Source organism: Macrotis lagotis, chromosome 5, assembly GCF_037893015.1.
Source record: "Macrotis lagotis isolate mMagLag1 chromosome 5, bilby.v1.9.chrom.fasta, whole genome shotgun sequence".
Taxonomy (NCBI): Eukaryota; Metazoa; Chordata; class Mammalia; order Peramelemorphia; family Peramelidae; genus Macrotis; species Macrotis lagotis.
The window spans coordinates 31,379,920-31,405,124 of NC_133662.1; the positions used below are offsets into that span (position 1 = coordinate 31,379,920).

Here is a 25,205-nt window from a genome sequence, read left to right on the forward strand (position 1 = left end):
TAGTGGCTCTATGGGTTTATAGAGACAACTATAAGAATGTTAACTCATGGTTCCTAGTACCAGTCCGAAATAGAGAAATTTCTCTGATAGTTCAATTTTATTCAAGACAGCAAATGTACAATTTGGGTGGTTGCAATTTTCTTTACCCCAATTTTTCCAGTCTCTGCATATCTACTAGTCTGAGCATGATAGCTTGCTTTTTCTTTTATTCCTTCTGTCTGACCTTTCTATCTGACTTTTCCTTTTTTTCCTTCTACTGAAATAAAGGAGAAATGGATGAATCAAAATTTCCTTTCTCAAGGTATAGTGTTAAAATTTTCTTTTAAATACAGGACTTCTGACTTTTAAGTTAGTTCTTCTTTATACTTCCATACTAACTCTAGTGATTTTCATCTTTCTTGTTTTATGAAACTACACCAAACATTATTATCTAATGGTATGTTAAAAATGCTGCTCCTAAATGAGAACTCAAGAATGAGAAAGCATCTTTTCTATGAATACCAGAGACTCTGATGAAAAATGAAGAAATACATTGCTACCTTTCCCCATCTCATCCTGACCTAATATTTTTACCCAACTCATGAAATTAAACTTAATAAACCATTTCCTACACAACAGAAAACGTGTTCTTGGTGAATAGAATACCGAATCAGGAGTAATAAAAGGTTATGGCTTAAAAATCCTACTTCTAACATTGATTAGTTCTATAAATATGGGCAAATTGTCAAAGTGAAAATTCCTTCAATATTATTATATATGAGATATTTCAGTTTTTCAGTGAACTCCCTTTAAGCAGATTAAAACCCATCTTTACCTTAGTATATAAATTTTTGGAAGTTGACTGAAATTCTTAGTAGTTAAATGTTTTTCCAAGGGCACAAAAACAGAAAGGTATGGAGCTTGGACTCTAAAACAGATTTTTGTGATAGTGATCTCATATATATTTGCCTCTGAATTCTCTCAATATCACAAATGTTTGTGACTATTAAATTGACTTTCTTCTTTCCATATTTGAAGCATTGCCTCTTGCCTTTACATACAGCTATTCTTTTTTGACCACAGAATCATAGATCTAAAATAAGAAGTGAACTCAAAGAACATGAATTCTATCCCTTATCATTTAAAAGGGGCAGAATTACATTATAGCAGTAGTAGATATTTGGTTTCAAAAGACAGAAGCTCTTTCTAGTAAATACCCAAATAGTATCCATTTTCTTTTTCCAGTTTGATTATTGTAAAAGCATGTGACAGCAACTGACTCTCTGGTCACTGAGATAGCAAGTGAGGGCAACTAACTCTTTATGTATACTTTTATTAATTCATAAACAAATATACAAAGGACAGGATTTGTTAGATGATATAATTTCACTCAGTGTGTTATTGTACATTAAAAAACCCAGCATCCAAGGAAAGAACAGGGAATGATATAGTTATTCCTTTCAATTCATTTTCCCTCTGTTTTGATTATTTCTTTCACTGATACCTTTATTATTATTTTTGACCAACACATACATGATTAGCATATACACAGTCACCATGAAGCCACTCATCGGGGAAACACTTGAATCTGCAGATGTCATCACTGTGAAAGCATCCATAAGTCTACTTTAAGTTGTGATCAGCTGCAAAGAGAAAGAAAATTAAAATAAAAATAAGTCAGTTGTCAATGTTATCAATATCATTATGAAGTATGCGGGGCTATAAATTTAGGGAATAATTGAGCTTCAGGGTTTGAAGGAATTACCTAGACCAATATTTCCAAACAATTTTTGTTGCACTAACCATTTCAACAACAACAAATAGCAGCAACAAAAATTTCTTGTGTGGATCTAGGTCTAATATTAACAATATACATTTCTTAATATTCTTTATATTGATTAATTAAGAAAATACATCTAATTTTGTCCCAAAATCCAAATCCAAATTGAAATATCATTATATTTTTAACTTTCATTCTACAAAATTATTTAAATATTATATATCAAAGTATGAAGTATATATTGTTTTATTACAAATTGTATAATATTTAGAATTTATTCAATAAAATTATATTACTGTTATCTAAAAGATTTCATATTAAATTTCATTTTAAGTATTGTCAAATATAAATGACATTTTAATTTTTTATTTATAGAAAACAATTTATAACAGTATAATAACATAAAAAAGGTTATTGAATAATAAACTGAAAAATCTACTATGCAAAACTTTTAGCTACTTTTAAATATACAAGAAAATTACCATGTATATTTAAAATTTTCTCTTTCTTCCTTCTATAGATGGTTAACTTTAAACAGAAATGGGTATGCATTTATGCACACGCATGTACATATAGATGTATAAAATGATTCTATACATCTGTTAGTTTTTTTCTTCAGACAAAGCGATTTCATGATAAGTCCTTTATGGTTAATGTGGGTTTTATAATAGATGAAATAACTTATTTGCTCAATGTCATTCTTAAAACAATATTGTTATTACTGAATATAATATTCTCTTGGTTCTGCTCAGTTCTCTCTCTTCATTATTTAATGTATGTCCTTTCTTATTTTTCTAAAATAATTGAGTTCATCATTTCTTGCAGCACAATAGCATTTCATCATAATTATATATCAAATATGATATATAAATGATATATATCATCATTTTCATCATAATTATATATCACAACTAGTTCAACCATTCCATAATTAATGAGCATTCCTGCAATTTTCATTTTTTTGCCACCACAAAGATGGCTCCTATTAATATTTTAGAATATATAGATTTTTCTCCTTTTTTCCCCTAATGATCTTTGGAATTATCAAGTTTAGTTTTAGATGACATAATGAAAAAAGATGCAGCTTGAAAGAGAGGTAATACTTATAAATTTATAAATCTAATTTTCATGGTGAACTATTGGGCAAAATTATCAATATTTGGAAACATACCAAACATTGTCAAAACCACATGCTTCTGAAACAGTTATTTGCATATCTTCATTTAAAATAAAAATAAAATAAAAATAAAAAGTTCACTCATAAAAGTATATGGTAGAAAAAGTGAGGAGTTTTATACTTTCTTGCTGCAGATGGAAAGTCTTTTATTTAAAAAATGCAATTATTTCAGTCCCCTAAACTAGCTACATATGAAATACTTTTCCAATATATAGATATAGATATAGATATAGATATAGATATAGATATAGATATAGATATAGATATAGATATAGATATAGATGTAGATGTAGATGTAGATAGAGATAGGGATATAGAAATAAATATAGATATGAATATATATATATATTAGTACTATATTGAATTATAAATGCATTTATAATTCAATTGTATTTTCTGCTTTGAAAAATATGTACAGTAACTAACCATTTTTAAACAAAAATAACTGTTTAGATATGAATTTCTTCTCTATTACCATTGCCATTCTCAATTCACTCTCATAAAACTAAACTGAGTAGTCAACCAGTGTTGTCAACCAGTTCCCCTGAAAATCAACCAGATGAAAAAACTTTAAGATAAATGGAAAATGAAGTACTAATACTACAGTGAGAAGTAATATGGGTTCTACTCTTTCATGGTATGCTTCATACCATCATTGATAATTAGTTTGCACTTAATTGTAGAATTTATCTGTTTTGTTTGAAACAATTTAATGTCAGACTAAAAAAAAAAACCTGCCCAAATATATTGAACTTAGTTAGAACTAGTCAAAACTGGATCAAACTATTACATAAACACCAAAATCATTAAATAATTGTTATGGCTATGTCAAAGCACTGCAGAAAGAAAACTATAAGAATGCAAATTCATACATTTCTTTTCTGATAGAAAAGATACAGTTAATACATAATCAACTGATTATTTCTCTTGTTTAAGGTATAATTAAAAGAAATTTAGCATAAACTCTTTGTACCACTACTGTAAAATCCAAAAGATTTGTTAACCCTTTTAAGAATTTTGTGCCAGTTTTTCATTAGGATTATAGCAATAACCATGATTATTTTCTTGTGAAGTCAGCATTCACACTCTATAGAAAGCAAGAATAATGTGGTCAGAGCAGTAGCAATAGAGTCAAGAAATTGAAATTTTTGTTCCAATTCTGATACTTTGAAAAATGGCATGACACATTAAATGAAGTCAGAAAAAAATATTTCACATTGCACTATAGACCCTGGCTAAACATACAACCAAAAATAATTTTTCTTTTTTTATCTTATTCTCAGTTTTACCAACTAAAAAATCAGGACAATAATATTACTTACCTCCTAGGGCTACTATTAGGATCAAATGAAATAATTCATACAAAATATATATAAACTTGAATGTATTATATAATTGCCATCCTTTGACCTATGAACACTAATTTAATATTTTGGAAAACCAGTTTCCTCGTCTGGAAAAGAGAAATCACAAATTTTGTTCTCTTCTCACATTTGCTGTGTGAGAAGTTGTCTAGAGTCTTCATCATTATTATGAAAATAAAATCCGTAATTATTCTACAAATGTGAATAATTATTATTTTTAGGAATCTATCTGATATTAGTATGATAAAACTGGAGGAGGGGAACCTCCTCTTTTTTTCTAGTTAAATACATAGCTGTGAGCAGCACATTCCACAACATTCTTACAAAAGGGCATTAAGCCTTCCTGTGAACATAATAGGAAATCCACTAACTATTAAAGTATTCCACTTCACTCTTAGGAAATTCTAATTGTTAGGAAATTTTTCTTGATGAAAAGCCATTAATATTAATTCTGTCTGAATATACACAAAATAAATTTTAACCTTTATACATATATAAAGGATTATATAATTTATATATTTATATGTAATTTATATTTTATGTACATAATTATTTATAAATATTTAATTATATTTAATTTATAAATGAATATTATTTGTACTTATTTATATATATTTTATTCATGCACATATATATATGTATATATGGAGAGAGAGAGATGCCATTTCATATTAGAATTGTATTCATATGATTATTTTCATTTCCCTGCTTGGAATATTGGTATATAAAGATTCTTCATTATTATGGCATTTGTTCGTATTTTTACCATCTTTGTTAGCCTGTTATATATATATATATATATATATATATATATATATATATATGTATATATATATATATATATGTATGTATGTATATGTATATGTGTATATATTTACTTTATATGAAAATATTCTATTTATGAATATGGCCTAGGACCCTATCTTCATCTATCTCAACTTGAGGATTAGAGCTCAATTAAGTTTAAGGATCTTTGTAGAAATTAAAGAGAATTGAATGACGAAGGACAAAACAAAAGATAATTTACAACACTGGAGACAAACAAAATCCTCAAGATGATATACTGAGTAGGAAAATATTTAGTATGTACAGAGACACTTAAAAAAGCCAGAAGAAAGAAAATGTAAAAGACCATAACTCCACAGACTATTATTAAACTATAAAGAAAAGTGTACCAGTCAAAGAAGGAATTATATATATTTATCAAGTATTATAGAACACTGACAAGAAATTGTATCATGTTACCAAAGAGAAAATCAAATCTTATAACAGCTATTTGGTATGAAATTATCTTTGATATTAAAATGTTTAAATACAAAAATTTTCAAAGTACATAAAAAAAAAGTTTTCAAAGAATGAAATCCAAGATATTAACAACCTTATTTAAAGGCTTTGGAATGGCATCAATCAAGGAAAAACAAATGGAAGGGACTCCCACTCATGCCTATCAGCCTGGTGGAGTTGCCAAGAAAATTTACATGTGTGAGCATAAGTTTGGGGAAATTGGTCTTTCTAATTCCTTTAATTAATTGAATATTCTTTGGAACTGAGATTTATTACAGTCAGTTTTTAAAACAATATGGAACCATCTGAAAAATATATTAAAATTTCTTCTTTCACCCATTTTTCTACTATGAATATACCTTAAAATGAGAATAAAAATGAAGAAAACCCATAAATATACAAAAATATTTATAAGTACTTTTTGTAGCTTCAACAAATAAAATAAAGAAAGTATCCAACTTTGGAGGAATATCAAAACAAAGTATGTTTATTTATTAGAATTATATTGTACTGTTGGGGGTACACTGGATAGAGCACTGACTTTGGAGTCAGGAGGACAGGAATTTTAATCTGACCTCAGACACTTAATATTTACTAGCTATGACATTGGTCAAGTCACTTAACCCTGATTTCCTTCCATCCAGAGCCATCTCTGGACATCCTGATTCATATCTGACTACTGGATCTAGATGCCTCCCTGGCAGTTTATCATAGCCGCACTCACTAAAATTCAGTTCATGCACTTGTCATGGTTTTACCTGCCTGATGTTATGGTCTTCTTTGAGAACACAGTACAAACATAATTACGTCATAAGAAATAATAAAATGGACAGTTTCAGAGAGAACTAGGAAAACCTCCATGAACTGATACAGAATGATGTTAAATAAAACTAAGAAAAATATTAGTGAGTATAAAACTATGATGAAAATTTTTTGAATGTTATTAGAACAATGATCAATGTATTGATCCACTGTAATCCAGTGAACCAATCAATGTCCAAGCATTCAATACACTTCCTGCTAGAAAGAATATGGATTTAAAAGAAAGAATTGGAAATTCATTTTAGACACACTATAATAATTGGATTTGCTAGACTGTGTATTTTTGTTAGGAAATTTTTAGTTGTTCAATAATGAGGAGTAAGGAAATGATTAAATAAATAACTGAAGAACAAATAAAATGGTGGACTTAGAAAAAAATAAAGCAAGAAAATATTAAATAAATGACAAATGTACTTGGAAATATAGGTTGTCAATTTCATCCATGATTGCCAAATTTAAAGAGATGTTAAATTCAATGATGAACTTATCCAACTCTTGTAGAGAACAATTTAGAATTATTACCAACGTCATATTATGACCAAAGGTCAATACAACTATGATCTAGCAATACCATTACTAGGACCTGTATCCCAAGAAGATCATGAAAAAGGAGGAAAGACCCACATGTAAAAAATATTTATAGCAACCATTTTTGTAGTGACAAAGCATTGAAAATTGAGGGGATGCCCAAAATTGGAAAATAGCGGAAAAAATGTGGTATATGAATGTGTGGAAGTACTACTGTTTTCCAAGAAATCATATGGATGAACTTCAGAATAGACAGAAAAGACTTGCATGAACTGGATGCAGAGATAAGTGAGCAGAACTAGAAGAACATTATACATATTAACAACTTTATTATGTGACAATCAACTATGATGGACTTAGCTCTAGCATTTTATTGATCAAGAACAATTTTAAAAGATTTGTGATGAAAAATGTCAACTCCATCAGAGGAAAAAGCTATGGAATATGAATGCATTCTATTTTCCTATATTAAAGCTTATTTTATGTTTTTCTTTATTCCTCATGGTTTATTTTACACATGTTTAAAAGTGAAAAGAGTATGAAGTAAAAATGTGGAATTCCAAAACCTACCAAAAGATAAAATTGAAAACTATCTTTGCATATAATTTGAAAAAATAAATAAAATAACCTTAGAAAACTCCATGTTAAAAAAAGAATAAATGATCATAAATAGATGATATAAATAGACATTTTTAAAAACAAGAATTAAAAATTATTAATTATTTGGGAAATTGCTGAATTTCATTGAAAATATTAGAGGTGAAAATAATTACATTTTAAGATACAGATACTGCAAAAAATCTGATGCAATGAGATATTATAATATAACTAATAACAAGGAAAATCTGGAAATAAATCTGCAAAGATGTTTATGATATAACATAAGTGTAAAAAGATACCAAAAGAACAGAAGAGCCACTGACTATGCTCATAAAGAAGAAAAATTTGTGAGAATAAATGCATCTGAAAATTTTTTTTTAGGTTTTTGCAAGGCAAATGGGGTTAAGTGGCTTGCTCAAGGCCACACAGCTAGGTAATTATTAAGTGTCTGAAGCTGGATTTGAACTCAGGTCCTCCTGCCTCCAGGGTCGGTGCTCTATCCACTGCACCACCTATCCACCCCTACAACAGCATTTCTTAAAGATTATATAGTATAGTCAAGTAAGAAACTATATAACTCATTGTGTCAATAATAAAATAAAAACCATATCAATAGATACAGGAAAAGGTTTTAAAAATATAATACTATCCTATTTTTCTATACTTGAGAATAGAAATAAAAATAGAAATAAAAAACTTTTCTTAAAATGATAAATATTAACTATATAAAACATCAGCTAGTATTATCTGTAATGGAAATAAGGTACTAGCCATCCCATTAAGATTAGAAGTGAAAAAATGATGTCTATTATTGTCATTTTTATTCTTTATTGTATTAAAAATGCTAGCAATAGGAAAAAACAGGAGAAATAAACTGAAGGTCTCAAAATAAGCAATGAGATAATAAATCTCTTTTTGTAGATGGTATGATGATATCCTTGGAAAATCTTAGAAATCCAAATTAAAAAGTAATTAGTAAATTTGGGTTTGGTTTATTTAATTTATTTAGTTATTTTTGAACTATACAAATTTTCCCCTAATCTCGCTTCCCTACCCCCAACCCCCACAGAATTTAGTCTGTTACTCTTTACATTGTTTCCATGGTATACATTGATCTAAGTTGAATGTGATGAGAGAGAAATCATATCCTTAAGAAAAAAAATAAAGTATAAGAGATAGCAAAGTTACATAATAAGATAATGTTTTTTTTAAATTAAAGATAATAGTCTTTGCTCTTTGTTCAAACTCCACAATTCTTTGTCTTGTTACAGATGATATTTTCCAACATAGATGCCCCCAAATTGTGCTTGATTGTTGCAGTGATAGAACAAGCAAATCCATTGTGATCTATCATCAGTGTTCTTCTGGTTCTGCTCATCTCACTCAATACCAGTTCATGCAAATCCTTCTAGGCTTCCTTGAATTTCCATCCCTCCTAGTTTCTTATAGAACAATAGTGTTCTACAACATACGAATACATACCACTGTTTGTTCAACCATTCCCCAACTGATGAACACTCACTCAATTTCCAGTTCTTTGCCACCACAAACAGGGCTGCTATGAATATTTTTGTACAAGTGATGTTTTTACCCTTTTTCATCATGTCTTCAGGGTAGAGACCCAGTAGTGGTATTGCTGGATCAAAGGTATGCACAGTTTTCTTGCCCTTTTGGCATAATTCCAAATTGCTCTCCACAAAAGTTGGATGATTTCACAGCTCCACCAATAATGTATTAGTGTCCCAGAATTCCCATATCTCTTCTAATATTGATCATTGTCCTTTCTTCTCATATTGGCCAGTCTCAGAGATGTAAAGTGGTACCTCAAAAATGCTTTAATTTCCATTTCTCTAATAAGTAATGATTTAGAGAAATTTTTATATGACTAGAATAGTTTTGATTCACTCTTCTTTAAATTGCCTTTGCATATCCCTTGTCAAATGGGGAATGACTTTTTTTTAAAATTTGACTCAGTTCTCTATATATTTTAGAAATATGTCCTTTGTCAGAAATACCAGTTGTAAAATTGTTGCCCAATTTACTACATTTCTTTTGATCTTGGTTTTTAATTTGATGTAATCAAAATTATCTAGCTTAAATAGTAATTTTGTCAGAGTATCAGGATAACTTTATTTAAATCATAAATATCTCTATATTTCATGAACAAACTGCCAAACGAGATTGTAAAAGATATTTCATTTAAAATATCTATACCCAATATCAAATAGTTTGATTTATACCAATCAAGACAAGGCCACAAACTACATAAATATAAAATAGCAATTTATATAAATAATAACAGGTTTAAATTATCAGAGAAATATTAAGTGTTCATGGGAGGGCAGAGCCAAAATAATAAAAATGACAATTTTACCTAAGACTAATCTACTTATTCATTATCTATCAAATTAAATTATCAAAAAAACCCAAGTTATTGAGATAGAAAAATTAATAAAATTCATTTTGAAGAACATAAGGTCAAGAATATCAAAGAAATTCATGAAAAATATAAAGGGAAGATGTTTAGCACTATTAGACCTAAATTATATCGGAAGACAGTAATTATCAAAACCATCTGGTACTGGATGAAAATTAGAAATGTAGATCATAGACATAGAGCACGCAGTAGTAAATGACAATAAAAACCTCATGTTTGCGAAGTTTTGAGAATTATAATTCACTATTTGTTATTTAAAAAGTTGGGAAAATGAGAAAGCAATCTAGCAGAAATCAGGCATAGAACAACATCTTAGACTATATAACAAGATAAATTCAAAATATATACATTTCCTAGATAGCAAAGGAGCTTTCAAAAGAAGAGTAAAAGAACATGGAACATATTATTATCTGAAGAACTTATGCAGAAACAAGAAATCACTGTTAGATGAAAAGTGGATAATTTTGATTACCTTAAATTACAAATAGTTTTTTATAAAAAACCCCTGTGTAATCAAGTTTATAAGGAAAGCAGAAAATTGGGGTAAAATTTATTTATTCTCAAATAAATGCCTCCTATTTCAAATACAGAGATAACTTTCTTATTTTTATAAGAATATGATTCATTCCACAATTGATAAATGGTCAAAGGACACTAACAGATAATTTTTCAATGAAGAAATCAACTATTAGTCATATGAAAAATACTCTAAAACATTATTTATTGGATAAATGCAAATGAAAATAAGTTTGAAATCACATCTCACTCCTAACATATTGCCTAAAATTATAGATTTTGTCTAGGAATGCAAAGATGGTTCAACTTAAGAAAAACAATTATCATAACTGATTATACTATAATAAAAATTTAAAACTATACCAATATATTCAGAAGAACAGCATCCTTATTATTCTCAAAGTGTAGCACTAATTAAAAAATAAAACTTGGAAGTATAGGTATAAGTTGATTTTCCCTTAAATTGATAAAAAGTATTTATCTTAAATCATCAGGAAGCCTTATTGGTAATTGGAATCTGCTAGTAGACTTCACAGATATGAAACTAGGATGCTCACTGATACCAATTCTTTTCAATATTATATTAAGCATACTACTAGTAGCAATAAGAGAAGAAAAATAGATTCATATAGGGTATGAAGTAAAACAAATCCCCCTTTTTATAGATGATAGGGTGATATATTTGGAAAATCCTAGAGTTTCAACTGAAAAGTTAGTTGAAACTATTTATACTTATACAGAATAAAAACCAATCCACAAGGGACAGCTAGGTGTTGCATTGCTTAAAGCACTGGGCCTGGAGTCCGGAGGACCTGAATTCAAATTTGATCTCAGAAACTTCATTATTACCTAGCTGTGTGATCTTGGGAGAATCATTAACCCCATTGCCTTGCAAAACCAATTAAAAAACATATCTATATAAATCATCAGTATTCCTATAAATTACCAACATAGTCCTGCAAGAAGAATTTTAAGAAATACCCATTTTTGAAATTATTCTCAACAGTATACCTGACACAAAAAACAGGAATAATTAACAAATTAAAAAAACTTTTAAAACGAAAAATCATCTATAAATATCTAGGAGGGCATAACAATTGTTCATGGGTAAATTAGACCAATGTAATAAAACATGATAATTAATTTAATTAATTTATATATTCAATGCTATCTCAATTAAATTACCAAATATTTATTTCATTATTTATAGAAAAAATAATAACAAACCTCATTTGGAAGAACAAAAACTGAAGAAAAGCAAAGGAAACTGAAAAGGAAAATGGAAAGCAGAATGGCAGAATTTGAGCATAAACTTGGGCAATATCTTATATTTACCTAGAGAAGATCAAAATAGATACATGATTGATATAAAGGGTCATATTACAATAAAATTTGAATTCACTTAGATATATAGATAAAAAGAAAAATATTGCAAGAAGATTTGAATTCACAGCAATTAGGTAATTACCAAAAAACAGTGAGTATATTGAATATTAAGAGAGAATTTAATTCAATATGAGAAATTAAAATTACATAATAAAGGAATAATATGCTAAGAGGAGGGGTTCTGGTTCAGATAGAATTATAGATGAATACTACCAAGTCCTTCATAAAATTCATGTTACACAAATTATTTTGAATATTAAGAAATATTTTTATGAAATTCATTTTGAGATATATTCCTACTATTTAAATCAGGAATAAATAAAGCAAATATTAAGAATTACAAAGAATCACTAGTAAATATTGATCACAATTTCTTGCAAATGACTGCTTGAAGTTTTTTTTTAATCTCTATGATATAATTGTATTTATTCTACAAATTCAAGGATGGTTAAATATAAGAAACTAATAAACATATTTCACAATGCTAAAATTAAAAAAGACTCAAACATTGTAATTACATTAATATATTTAGACATATCTTCTGGCATAGGTTGAAAATTAACAGCTTTTTGTAGGACTTACAAAATCTTTCCCTAATTAACTTTGACCACACTAATTATCTTTAAGAATTAGTATCAGGGGTGGCTAGGTGGCGCAGTGGATAGGACACCGGCCCTGGAGTCAGGAGTACATGAGTTCAAATCCGGTCTCAGACATTTAATAATTACCTAGCTGTGTGGCCTTGGGCAAGCCACTTAACCCCATTTGTCTTGAAAAAAAAACCTAAAAAAAGAATTAGTATCAATTAATTAAAATTTATTGATTCAATAACAGAAGAAATAAGAAATATGACCCAAAATACTGAAAAATATAAAATAAAATATTGGGGGGAAAAAGAAATGATTTTAAAGCTCACCAAGAGAAACTGAATATTATAACATAAGGGAACAACAGAATTTTAATGAAAGAAGTTCCATCCAAATATTCCTGAATAAAAGATTAGAGCTGAGAAGCAATTTTGTAATACAGATAATGAAAAATATGAATAAGCAATAAAAAGAACTAAAATGAATGACATATTTACATTCATTACCCTAATGTCTAAATAAAATATAAAGGAAATTGAATAAGATCAGTGACCTGGAAGTTGTTATTTTATAGTTTAATCATCTTAAAGCAGAAAGGAAAAGGAGGGGAAAACTAATATATTAAAGGAGTCAGGGTGGGGAAGTTATATTATCAGGAGACAGGAAGTACTTGAATTTCATTTTCTTGTGGATCCAGGTCCAAGTCACAAGTTACACCTCCAAGAGTTGTAATGCATGTTCACACAGCATAGAAATGCCTTTCTCTTTATATGAAAAGAGGTGGAAATGGAGAAGTGGAAGAATAAGAAGTAGAGTGGATTCAGGGAGGGATTAGTAATATAGAAACTTAAAAAACTCAGATCATGAAGCTTGAAGAAAGAATATAAGAAGCAGTAAGATTCTTAGTTGTGGTCTGAGCAGCAAAAATGAAGATAGGTAACCAGGGAACAGAAATATATTGAATCAAACATAGCATATTGCTTATAGGAAGCAAAAAAGAAATACATGTGCCTATGTATATGTGCATGTATATTGGATATGCATGCATATGCATATGTTTATATATGTGTATGATTGTGTATGCATATGTGTGTATACGCACAGATGTATACATGCATGGATATGCAGCATTATAAAATTAATGATTATATATCTAAATATGATGACTATGATGAATTCACTAATAAAATTTATTAAAATAAATTGATTAGAAAACAAAATCTAATAATATATTGTATACAAAAAGTCAATTAACATTTATTGATAATCTAGTATGTCCCAGGCACTTTACTAAATACTAGGAATACAAAACAGGATCAATCATAATCTCCTCCTTTAAGAAACTCGCATGATGGCTAAGATAAAATGCAAGTAGCATTGTGCAAAGAAGTTATATGCAAAATAAATTGGAAATAATCAACAGAATGAAGAAAAAGAAATGAAAAGTGTTTGAGAAAGGCACCCTCTAGATGAAAATAGTTTATTTTGGATTCAAGAAATTCAGGGAATCCAGGGGAGAAATAAGATGATATAATATTCTTTGAATGGGGGACAACCTAATAAAGTGCCCAGATTTAGGAGATGTGACCTTTATAATAATGAGGTGAAGTTTAGAAGGGGGTATTATTTTTTTGGGGGGGGGAGATAGAGTTTAGTTTTGGACATTTAAGTTGTTTAATAATCTCAGTTGTCTATAGGATATCCACTTCAATAAGTTTAATAGCAACTAGAGATGCAAGACTGGAGCTCAACAAAGACCTTAGGGCAGGATTTATGTCCCACAATCATCAACCATGAGATGACCATTGAAACCACGAGAACTGATCAAATTGATAAATTAAGTAGTACAAAGGAAAAAAAGAAGTTTCAATACAGAGTCCAGTGGGTCCCTCATGGTTGACAATTATGATTGTGATGGAAATTATAGGAAATACAATTGAGAAGTTGTGGTCAGATAAGCAGATGAACCAGGAGAGAATAGCATCATGAAAATATATAGAGAAAAGAATTTAATTCAAGCTGCATAGAAGTCAAGAAGTATGAATAATGAGAAAAGGCAACTGTATTTGGCAATCAAGAGATTGCTAGTAACTTTGAGGAGAGCAGTTTCAGTGAATGATGAAATCAGAATCCAAATTTTAAGGAGGTAAGAAAAAAAGTGATAAGAAAGAAAATGGAAGCACCTATATTAGGCAACCTTCTCAAAGAATTTAACCATAAGAGAAAGGAGAGATGTGGTTGATGTTTAGCAGGAATGGATAGATCAAAGGAGAGGTTTTGGGGAAATGGGCATGTTTATAGGCAATTGAGAATTATTAAGTAGATAGAGATAATGAAATATGCAAGATAATAACAATGGAGGAAATAATCTATTTAAAAATATGATATAAATGGCATGACTTGTGCACATAGAGGAGTTAACTTTGAGACTTTGACCACCTCTTCATGTGAAATAAGGATGAAGGAGCAATTAGTGGCAAAAGTCATCTGTATGATATGAGAAAGAAGAAGAGAGAGCCTCTGGTCACTTTGCTTAAAGTCATTTTTTAAAAAGTAAAATATGAATCAAAATTCTCGACCCACAGGGCAGAAGAAGGATGAGTCATGGGATGGTTGAAGAGAAATGATACATTTGGAAAAGCCATAGGGTTGAGTTGATATTAAAGAGGAGAACTGAGAGTATTGTCTACCAACAATGAGGACCCAGTTGAGATTATATAACATAAATTTTTAGAGAATTCAGTCAGCATGATTTTATAATTTTTTTCTGCTTTCTTGTAGTAGTATATGTATAAGAACAAAAGCAATGGATAGGGAATTTTATCCAAAGGTCAGGTTTAGTAGGGTAATAATAGGTGATATAAACAAAGGAGAAGGGACTCTATAGAACGGGAGAGAATTGTGGTGAACTGGTTCACCAAGGGTTCAATCTAGGGAAAAGTGGAGAATATAATCAGTACAAGTGTGAGTAGGAGTAGGAGGATCAAGGAGTTAGAAGTCATAGTATTAACAAAGAACTAGGCTTCAAGTTGCAAGGCAGAGGAAATGGTAGAATGAAAATAGATTTTGATCATATAAAGGATTTTCACACTTTTTAAGTATAGAGGTGGAGTGTCTATAGGTGATACTAAGTTCAAGGATATGAATATTTTTACATGCGATTAAGGTAATATAAAGGAGTAGGTTATATAGAAAATGTGCAAACTGAAGAATTCAAAGTTTAGGTTGTTAGAATAAGTATCAAAATGCATGTGAAATTTCCATACTATAAGTGCAGAAGTTTGGGAGAACAGAAATATGTACTAAGATCTAGCAAAATGAGGAAGTGTCTTGGGTATTAGCAGGCAAAAGCTACTGGAATTTTGGTTTGTAAATATAAAATGAAGGAATCTAAATGAGGAGAGGTTATTAGAAAACATACAAATGGAAATCAGGAGAAAGGAGTACTGCTACTCCCTTACCTGGACCAGTGAGTCTTGAGTTAGGGGGAGAGATGAGTTAAAGCACAGCCATTGTTATGAAGGGCAAACTGAGTTTTCTCAAAGGAGGCAGATCTCAGTGAAAGCCAAAGGATGGGAGTGGGAAAGGGAGTTATTTAAGATAAAAGCAAAAAATACAATTGAAAGAGAAAGATTCACAAAGGGTTTAAATAAGGGGGTAGATCAAAATCTATTATATTCCATCTGAACCCAATAAAATCACAATTTCAGGAGCTTTCCTACATTGAAATGTTAATAATGTATCAAACAAAGACAAAGAAATTCAAGGCAAATATATGGGTAAAGAAAAGAAACAAATGTCTTTTTTGCAGCCTAAGGCATGATTTAGGTGGAAAACCTTAGAGACTTAGAAAAGAAACTATTTGAAACAATTTATTCTTTAAAGTACTAAGATACAAAATAAATACACAAAATCCTGAATTATATCATCATTAGGAAGTCCAAGAAAAATCATATTTTTAAAAATTTAAATCTTTTAAAATAGCTACAAAAAGCATAAAACAGGTATACTCAAGACAAAATATAATTTTAAAAAAGTTTTCAAAGAAATAAATGACAATAATGAAGTTATTAATATTGGAGTGGTGCCAATATAATAAAAAAGGTTTCTAAGATCATATATATATATATATATATATATATATATATATATATATATATATATATATATATACAGAATATCTATTCTGTAACAAACAACTAGTGGAAATTTTTATAGAACAAAAAAATAAATTAATTGATAGAACCATAGGTCTATACTTTTAAGATAAATTTTTTGAAATAAAGAATGAGAGGAAGATACTAATCCAGGGACTCAAAATTATATTTAGCTATATTAAATTATAAAAAGCTCTTTTGTAGTAAAAATGGAAAAAATTAAATCAATGTAGCAGACCTTAAATAACAAAAAGTATATTTCAAACTGGATTCAGACCCAGTCAGCTCTTTCTCTGGGAATGGATAGCATTCTTCATCTTAAGTCCTTCAGAATTATCTTGGATCACTGTACTGTTGAGAAAATATGACATTCACAGCTGTTCATATATCTATTACTTTGTATCCAGTGTATTTATCTTTGCATCAGTTCATGTGTGTTTTTCCATGTTTTTCTGAGAGCATCCTGAAAATGCAGAATAGCATTGCATCATAATCCCATGCCACAAATTTCTCAATCATTCCTTTACTGATGGGCATCCTCTCAATTTCCAAATCCTTGCCGCAAAAAAAAAGAGTTGCTATAAATATCATTGTACATATATGTCCTTTTTTTCTTTCATTTTTCATCTCTCTGGGGATATAGACTGAATCAGTAGCATTGCTAGGAAAAGAGTATGCATGATTTCATAGCCCTTTGGTCATAGTTACAAATTGCTCTACAGAGTGGTAGAATCAGTTTATAACTCCATCAAAATGCATTGTCTCATTTTTTCAATATTGCCTCCAATATTTGTCATTTTCCTTTTCTATACTATTAATCAGATCAATGTTTCTTACATCAAGCTAATAGGAAATATGTGAAAATAGCACAAAAACAGAAGATTAAAAGATATTATCTAATAGATATGATCATAGGATTATTAATAGACAGTTCTTAAAAAGAGAGCAATCAGAGCAATCCTAGAAAAGAAAAATGAAAAAGAACAAGCTATTAACATTTATGCTAAAGTTTGGTCTAAATCACTAATAATAAATAAACATTTTAAAAAACCATGACAGTATTTACAGAATTTACAGACAGTAAATTTGCAAAAATGACAAAAATGAAGTTCATTATTGCTGAAAATTCAAAGAAACACAGTCACTAATACATCGTTGGTAGAAACAGGAATCACCTTCAAAATTCTTAAATTTGATATTGTGCTCTGAAAAAGAAAATAGTGTTTAGATCATACCTTTTAGCCCCAGACTCCCATTGTTACATTTGTATCATAAGGAGATTAAAGATATAAATTGAATTCTTCTTTGAAATGTGGCACCCTTAATCAAACCCACTCTTTTGGCTGCACTTTGATTGGGGCAGAGTCTAGTGGGATAATTAATTACCTTCCTTGTTCAGGATACTTTGCCTCTTATCAATTCAGTCATAGCTGATGTAACATTCTATTACATATGCTGTTGAATCACCTTTAGCTCTTAATTCTTGGTTTCCTTGATTTGGTCTATGGCCGCCCAAAGCCTATTCTTTTACATTTCCTCTGCAATCCTCTCCCACACTAGCCTAATGCTGTTGTTGGACATATAGATTAAATCAATGACATAATTTTTTATTTTGATCTTGAACATCCCAATGAATGAACTCAATGAAAAACTCAGACAAATTCCTCCTTTATTCTTTTAATTTTTTAGAGAAAGTATGAATTTTGAACAGGAGATTTCTGATATTCATCTAACCAAAGCCTTAAGAATTTAAATCTGGAAGTTCATTCTAATAAAGGGAGCAAAAGGTACTGCTCTTTTGGTCTTATCTAATGTTCATTAATTCTACATTACATACTAATATTAGTTAGGTAAGACAAGAGTATAGAGAAGACAGACGATAGTACCTCAGAACTATTTCTATTTGCCTATTATGTCTAAATTCTATAATTCAAAATTATTCTTACTGGGAATGATGGGAGCAGATAGAATTTGGTCAGATATATTGCTCAAGTACTCTAAGGACAGAGGTAGTTGGTGAAGGGTGGACTGATGGTAGAGTGGTTAGCATAAGAGTTGCCCCGAAGATAGTACAGAAGTTGCTAAAAAATAATGGTGGGAGATCTTGTCCTAGGATTTTTGAGCACAATATGGAAGATTCTGTACATAGTAATTAAGGAGAACATCAGCAACAAAGTTTTTTTCTTGTTTGTTTTTGTTTTATAAATAAGAAGAAACAAGAAAAATGTTTAAATATATATATATATATATAATTTTTAATTAGTTATTACTAGAAATTCTTTGTCATTTACACTGAATGATTTGGAAGCAAATAAAACTAATATATATATATATTATTAAATCTTTAAGACTGACTTGCAAAATTTTTTTTTTCTGGAATCACATACCCTTGATTTGCTAATGATCTGAAAATTAAACAGTGACTTCTTGACTCCCAGACAATACTAATATGGAAACAATCAATCTCAAATGTTCTACTCATGGCTATTAAGACCTGTGATGATGGTTTTTGATGTAGGGTTCCGGTTGGAATAAGACATTGCAGTAAAAACGTCATTGGATTTGTAGTCTGAAGACACAAGTTCAGATTCTGATTCTATTACATGTGTTGTGTGTGAACTTAGACAAGTAATTTAACCTCTTAATTCCTCATATTTTATTCATCTTTAAAATAGATTGGACTATTTGACTTCCTAACTTACATTTTACAGTCCTGCAAATAAGAATGTCAAGTTTTAGGAATACTTAATATTGGAGCCATTTCCGCTAGTGGGACAACCAAGAAAATAACATTTTTTTCTTCCCCCTTAAAAACACAAGTGAAATCAGGTTATATTGTGTACCTAGAATAAACCAAGGGGTCTATGGGGAAACAGTGATGTACATTGTTTTTCCTTTGCCAAGCTGACACTGATGAAGAACTTTAATGTATCAGTGGTACATATATATGAACCATACTGTATTTTTACCAGTTGGAAGAATCATATATTCTTCTGCCCTTCTGCATACATGTCAACTTTTTAATAGCTTGGCCTAGAAGAATTCTCCTGATTCATGATGTTTTGGGGATACTGCTCAGAATTACTAATAGCAATATACTACTTCATATTTTTTATTAGCTGGAATAATGAACAGGGTTTTATATATATATGATGATCAGAAAAATATATTTGAAAAACAACAGAAATTTAAGTGCACATTCTCTTCTAACATAAGACTGAGAGGCAATTAAATCACATCTCAAATATTTGATGGGGTTATTAAAACAATTCATACCTTCCTTTTATAATTATGTGTTCTTTAATATTTATTCCAACACTGTAAGAGTAAAAATTTATCAAGAGACATCTGGCCAACATGGCAGAGAGAAGACAGGCACAGTTCTAAAGTCTCCTGATCTTTCCCCATCTATCATATGAAATAAACCTCTTAACAGAAATCGGACCCACAAAACCCAGACAGAAAAGCCAGGAGAAAGAACATCTACCTCAGGATTTGTCTTTGGAAGCAGCTTTGGCCAAATTCAGGCTGGTGAGTCTGGGCTCAGAGGGAGGATCAGCCCCGGATCAGCCAGATTAGCAGCTGAATTGGAGCCAGGAGTTTGAGTGGCTGAGAACCGGACCTGCTGGATCAGCAGTGGGGATAGATGGCAGGGGCTTGAGTCAACTAGGGAGCAGAGGCACTGGTGTTGGTACTGTCGCTTTGGAGCTTGCGGACAGGGCTGGGGGGGGAGAGTTCCAGTGCAGGAGAGCTGCAGGCACCATCCCTGGGCTCCTCTGGTCTGAGGAACTCAGAGTCCATGCCTCCATTGCTGCTGAGGCCTCTTCCCAGAGCAAGCATTTGCAGACTAATTCTGCCTCAGGCACAGGTGTGTAAGCAGAAGAACCAGCACAGCTGAGGAATGACTTCAGGCCAGGGTAAGGAGCACCATTGATTGAAGGCGAAAGAATTCAATAGCTCCAACTCCTCTCTTCAAGCAAAGGAGAAGGCCTTGATCAAGATCATAGTCACTCCAGAGAAAGCAACCAACACCTCCTACTGGCCAGCCAGAAAATTGCACTCAGTGAGTAAAGCCTCTAGAGATCTCAAGTCTCTGTGAACCAGCCCCTCCCCAACTCAAGGTCTTAGCAAAATGAAGAAGGGTCAGAAGAAAGGTGGATCCATAGAAAAATCCTTAGAAGGGAAAGACGCTAACTTAGAAAGACCTAGAACCTCTGAGGAGAATATGATCTGGTCTTTAGCACAGTAAGACTTCCTTGAAGAAATAAGGAAGGAGCTTAAAACTCAACTGGAAAATTTGGGAGAAACAATTAATACCTTGCAACAAGAGAAAAAATCCTTAGAAAGTACAATTGGAAAAATACAAAAGGAAAATAAGTCCCTCAAATCCTGAATTGGACAAATACAAAATGAGAACAAATCTCTCACAACATCAATTGGACAAATACAAAATGAGAATAATTCTCTCAGATCCTCAATTGGGCAAATGCAAAAAGAAAATAATTCTTTCAAAACCTCAACTGCTCAAATGGAAAAGTTCCTTCAAAAGTAGAATTGACCAATTGGAAAAGGATTTGCAAAAGGTTAATGAAGAAAACTCCTCTCCTCCCGCAAAAATGGAGTCTGCAGAAACTAATGACTCGATGAGACAGCAAGATCCAGTTAAACAAAGTCAAAAAATAGAAAAAAATAGAAGAAAATGTAAAATACCCCATCAACAAAACCACTGACCTCAAGAATAGATCGAGGAGGGGCAACCTGAGAATTATAGGACTTCCTGAGAACATTGAAGAGAAAAAAAGCCTGGACTTCATATTACAGGATCTAGTGATGCAAAACTGCTTTGATACCATGGAACCAGAAGGCAAAGTAGTTATTGAAAGAATATATTGATCCCCTCCAGAAAAAGATCCTAAAATGAAAACACCAAGGAATGTTGTGGCCCAGTTCCAGAACTATCAGATAAAAGAAAATCCTGCAAGCAGCCAGAAAGAAACAATTTACATATCAAAGAGCCACAGTAAGGATCTTGCAGGATCTGGCTGCATCAACATTAAGGGATCAAAGGGCCTGGAAGGAGCTATTTGGAAGAGCAAGGGAGCTTGGAATGCAGACAAGAATCTACTTTCCTGCAAAGCTGAGACTTATCTTCCAGGGAAAAACATGGACATTTAAGGAAATGGAAGAATTCCAAAAATTCCTGATGAAAAGACCAGAGCTAAACAGAAAATATGGACATCAAACAGGAGGATCAAGAGACACATGAAATGGTAGGGGGAAAAAGGGGGTAGGGAGGTAAAAGGGAAAAAAAAAACCCTGCTATCCAGTAAGTTGAAACTGGCTATATCCCAGCATGGGATAATTAGCAGTATCTACCTGAAACCATCAACAAGCATTATATTCAATGGGAAGAGGCTAGAGGCATTCCCAATAAGATCAGGGTTGAAACAAGGGTGCCCATTATCACCACTACTATTCAATATTGTATTAGAAATGTTAGCATCAGCAATTAGAGAAGAAAAAGAAATTGAAGGAATTAGAATTGGGAAGGAAGAGACAAAACTATCACTTTTTGCAGATCACATGATGGTCTACTTAGAGAATCCCAAGAAACCAACCAAAACACCACTGGAAACAATTAGCAATTTTATCAATATTGCAGGTTATAAAATAAACCCTCATAAATCCTCAACTTTTCTATATATGTCTAGCAAGATACAGCAGGAAGTAAGCTCAGACAATATAAAATACTTGGGAGTCTATTTGCCAAGACAAGACTCAGAATCTTTTTGAAAACAATTATAAAATACTTCTCACACAAATTAAATCAGATTTAAATAACTGGGCAAATATCAACTGCTCATGGATAGGTAGAGATAATATAATAAAAATGACAATTCTACCAAAACTAAACTATCTGTTTAGTGCCCTACTAATCAAAATTCCAAAAAATTACTTTGAGTTAGAAAAAATTTTAAGTAAATTCATACAGAAAAATAAAAAGTCAAGAATTTCCAGGAATTTAATGAAAAAAAGTGAAAAAAAGGTGGTTTAGCCCTACCTGGTCTAAAATTATATTATAAAGCATCAGTCATCAAAACTGTTTGGTATTGGCTAAGAAATAGAGTGGTGGACCAGTGGAACATACTAGGTGTAAAAGCAGGAGATGATTATAGTAATCTTCTGTTTGATAAACCCAAAGAGTCCAGCCATTGGGATACAAACTCCCTCTTTGATAAAAATTGCTGGGATAATTGGAAGTTATTATGGAAGAAACTTAGATTAGACCAACACCTAACACTCTTTACCAAGATAAGATCCAAATGGTTACAGGATTGAGATATAATAGACAATGCTATAAGAAAGTTAGAAGATCAAGAACTAGTTTACCTGTCAGATCTATGGAAAGGGAAGTAGTTTATGACTAAGGAAGAGTTGGAGACCATCACCAGAACCCAATTAGATGATTTTGATTACATTAAATTAAAAAGCTTTTGCACAGATAAAACCACTGTAACCAAGATAAAAAGAAATGTAGTAAATTGGGAAACAACCTTTACAACTAATGATTCTGACAAAGGACTCATTTCTAAAATATACAGAGAACTGAGTCATATTGTTAAAACAAAAAGCCATTCCCCAATTGACAAATGGTCAAAGGATATGCAAAGGCAATTTACAGAGGAGGAGATCAAAACAATCCATAGCCATATGAAAAAATTCTCTAAATCATTAATTATTAGAGAAATGCAAATTAAAGCTTCTCTGAGGTTCCACCTCACACCTCTCAGATTGGCCAATATGACCAGAAAGGATAATGACCATTGTTGGAAGGGTTGTGGGAAATCTGGGACACTATTACACTGTTGGTGGATCTGTGAACTCAACCAACCCTTTTAGAGAGCTATTTGGAACTAAGCCCAAAGGGCAGCAAAAATCTGCATACCCTTTGACCCAGAAATACCACTACTAGTTATATATCCTGAAGAAATGATGAAAAAGGGTAAAAACATTACTTGTACAAAAATATTTATAGCAGCCCTGTTTGTGGTGGCAAAGAATTGGAAATCAAGTAAATGTCCTTCAATTGGGGAATGGCTTAGCAAACTGTGGTATATGTATGTCATGGAACACTATTGCTCTATTAGAAACCAGGAGGGATAGGATTTCAGGGAAGCCTGGAGGGATTTGCATGAACTGATGCTGAGTGAGATGAGCAGAACCATAAAAACACTATAAATCCTAACAGCAACATGGGGGTGATGATCAACCTTGAAGGATTCGCTTATTCCATCAGTGCAACAATCGGGAACAATTTTGGGCTGTCTGCAAAGGAGATTGCCATCTGTATCCAGGTAAGGAGCTGTGGAGTTTGAACAAAGTTCAAGGACTATTCCCTTTAATTTAGAAAAAACAGATATCATATTGTATGATCTTGTTACCTCTTAGACTTCTTGTTTCTTCTTTAAGGATATGATTTCTCTCTCATCACACCCAATTTGGATCAAGGTACAACATGGAAACGAAGTAAAGACTGACAGATTGCTTTCCATGGGCGGGGGGTGGGGTAGGGGAGGGAAGTAAGATTGGGGGGGGGGGAATTGTAAAACTCAAATAATATCTTTAATAAAAATAAATTAAAAAAGGGGTAATAATGTATCTTAGAGAACTTCTAGTTTAATTATTTCATTTTATATACATGAGGAATGAAAATGACAGAGAGAAAAGCAAAATTATGAAAATTTTACATTTATGTAATGTTAAAGTCAGGACTCAAACCCACAATGACTGATTTCCAGTTCACATGTGCTCTTTGTACTATAATACTTTGTATTCTACAATAAGTAGTATGACTTTGAGAATTTGTAATCAGTATGTGTGCCCAGAGATGAACTCTGACTACTAACCAGTATCATGTCTTGAATCCTCATGACAAGAGTATCATATTAGGTTGTTCTTCTGCTCTTCTAGAAATCATCACCTACTATTGGAATTTTCATCTTATTGCCCCTCTTTCATCAGAGAGTAACTTGAGCTGAGAAAGTATTCCTGCAAAGATAGTCTCAGGCATCATGTGTTACTGCTTCTCAGAGCATCTGCATATTAAAAGAAATGACAGTAAAGTTTCAAATACTCATGTCAAGGATGAATTATTAACTCCCAGTGCTTAGCATAATACATAGCTGCTTAACAAATATTTATAGATTGATATTAAGGTGTAATTTTTATCTTGAGTAAAGAAGATATTAGATATTAGATCTTTATCTTGTTCTTGTAACTCTATCATATGAAATCTAGCCACTATGAGTCAGTAGTAGGAAGGAAGATGAGGATTCAAAGTGAACCAACAAAGTAATCTTTTCTTTCTAAGAATCTACCATCCCCAAGTGCCAGAATGCCTATTTAAAGTACTGGTCTTCAGGGTCTGTTTCCGAGAAACTGGGTCCCTGTTGAGGATAATTCATTTTACATGTGGAGCCGGGTATAATACTATTTTTTTCCTCAGAAAGAAATTGTAAGACTTTATTCTATTAAAGACTTAATGCAAGTAAGATCACAATATATGTAAGAATAAATTGTAACAAAGT

At 31.2% G+C, this 25,205-nt stretch overlaps 1 long non-coding RNA gene across 1 annotated transcript in view; it reads right to left on the bottom strand.

Annotated features, from left to right (window-relative positions):
• Positions 1-1,406: 1,406 nt before the first annotated feature.
• LOC141489658 (uncharacterized) overlaps positions 1,407-25,205 on the bottom strand; it is an 81,409-nt gene continuing 57,610 nt past the window's right edge. The window contains exon 4 of the long non-coding RNA XR_012468963.1: positions 1,407-1,622. This is a non-coding gene — a long non-coding RNA (uncharacterized LOC141489658). The remainder of the gene's footprint in view (positions 1,623-25,205) is intronic.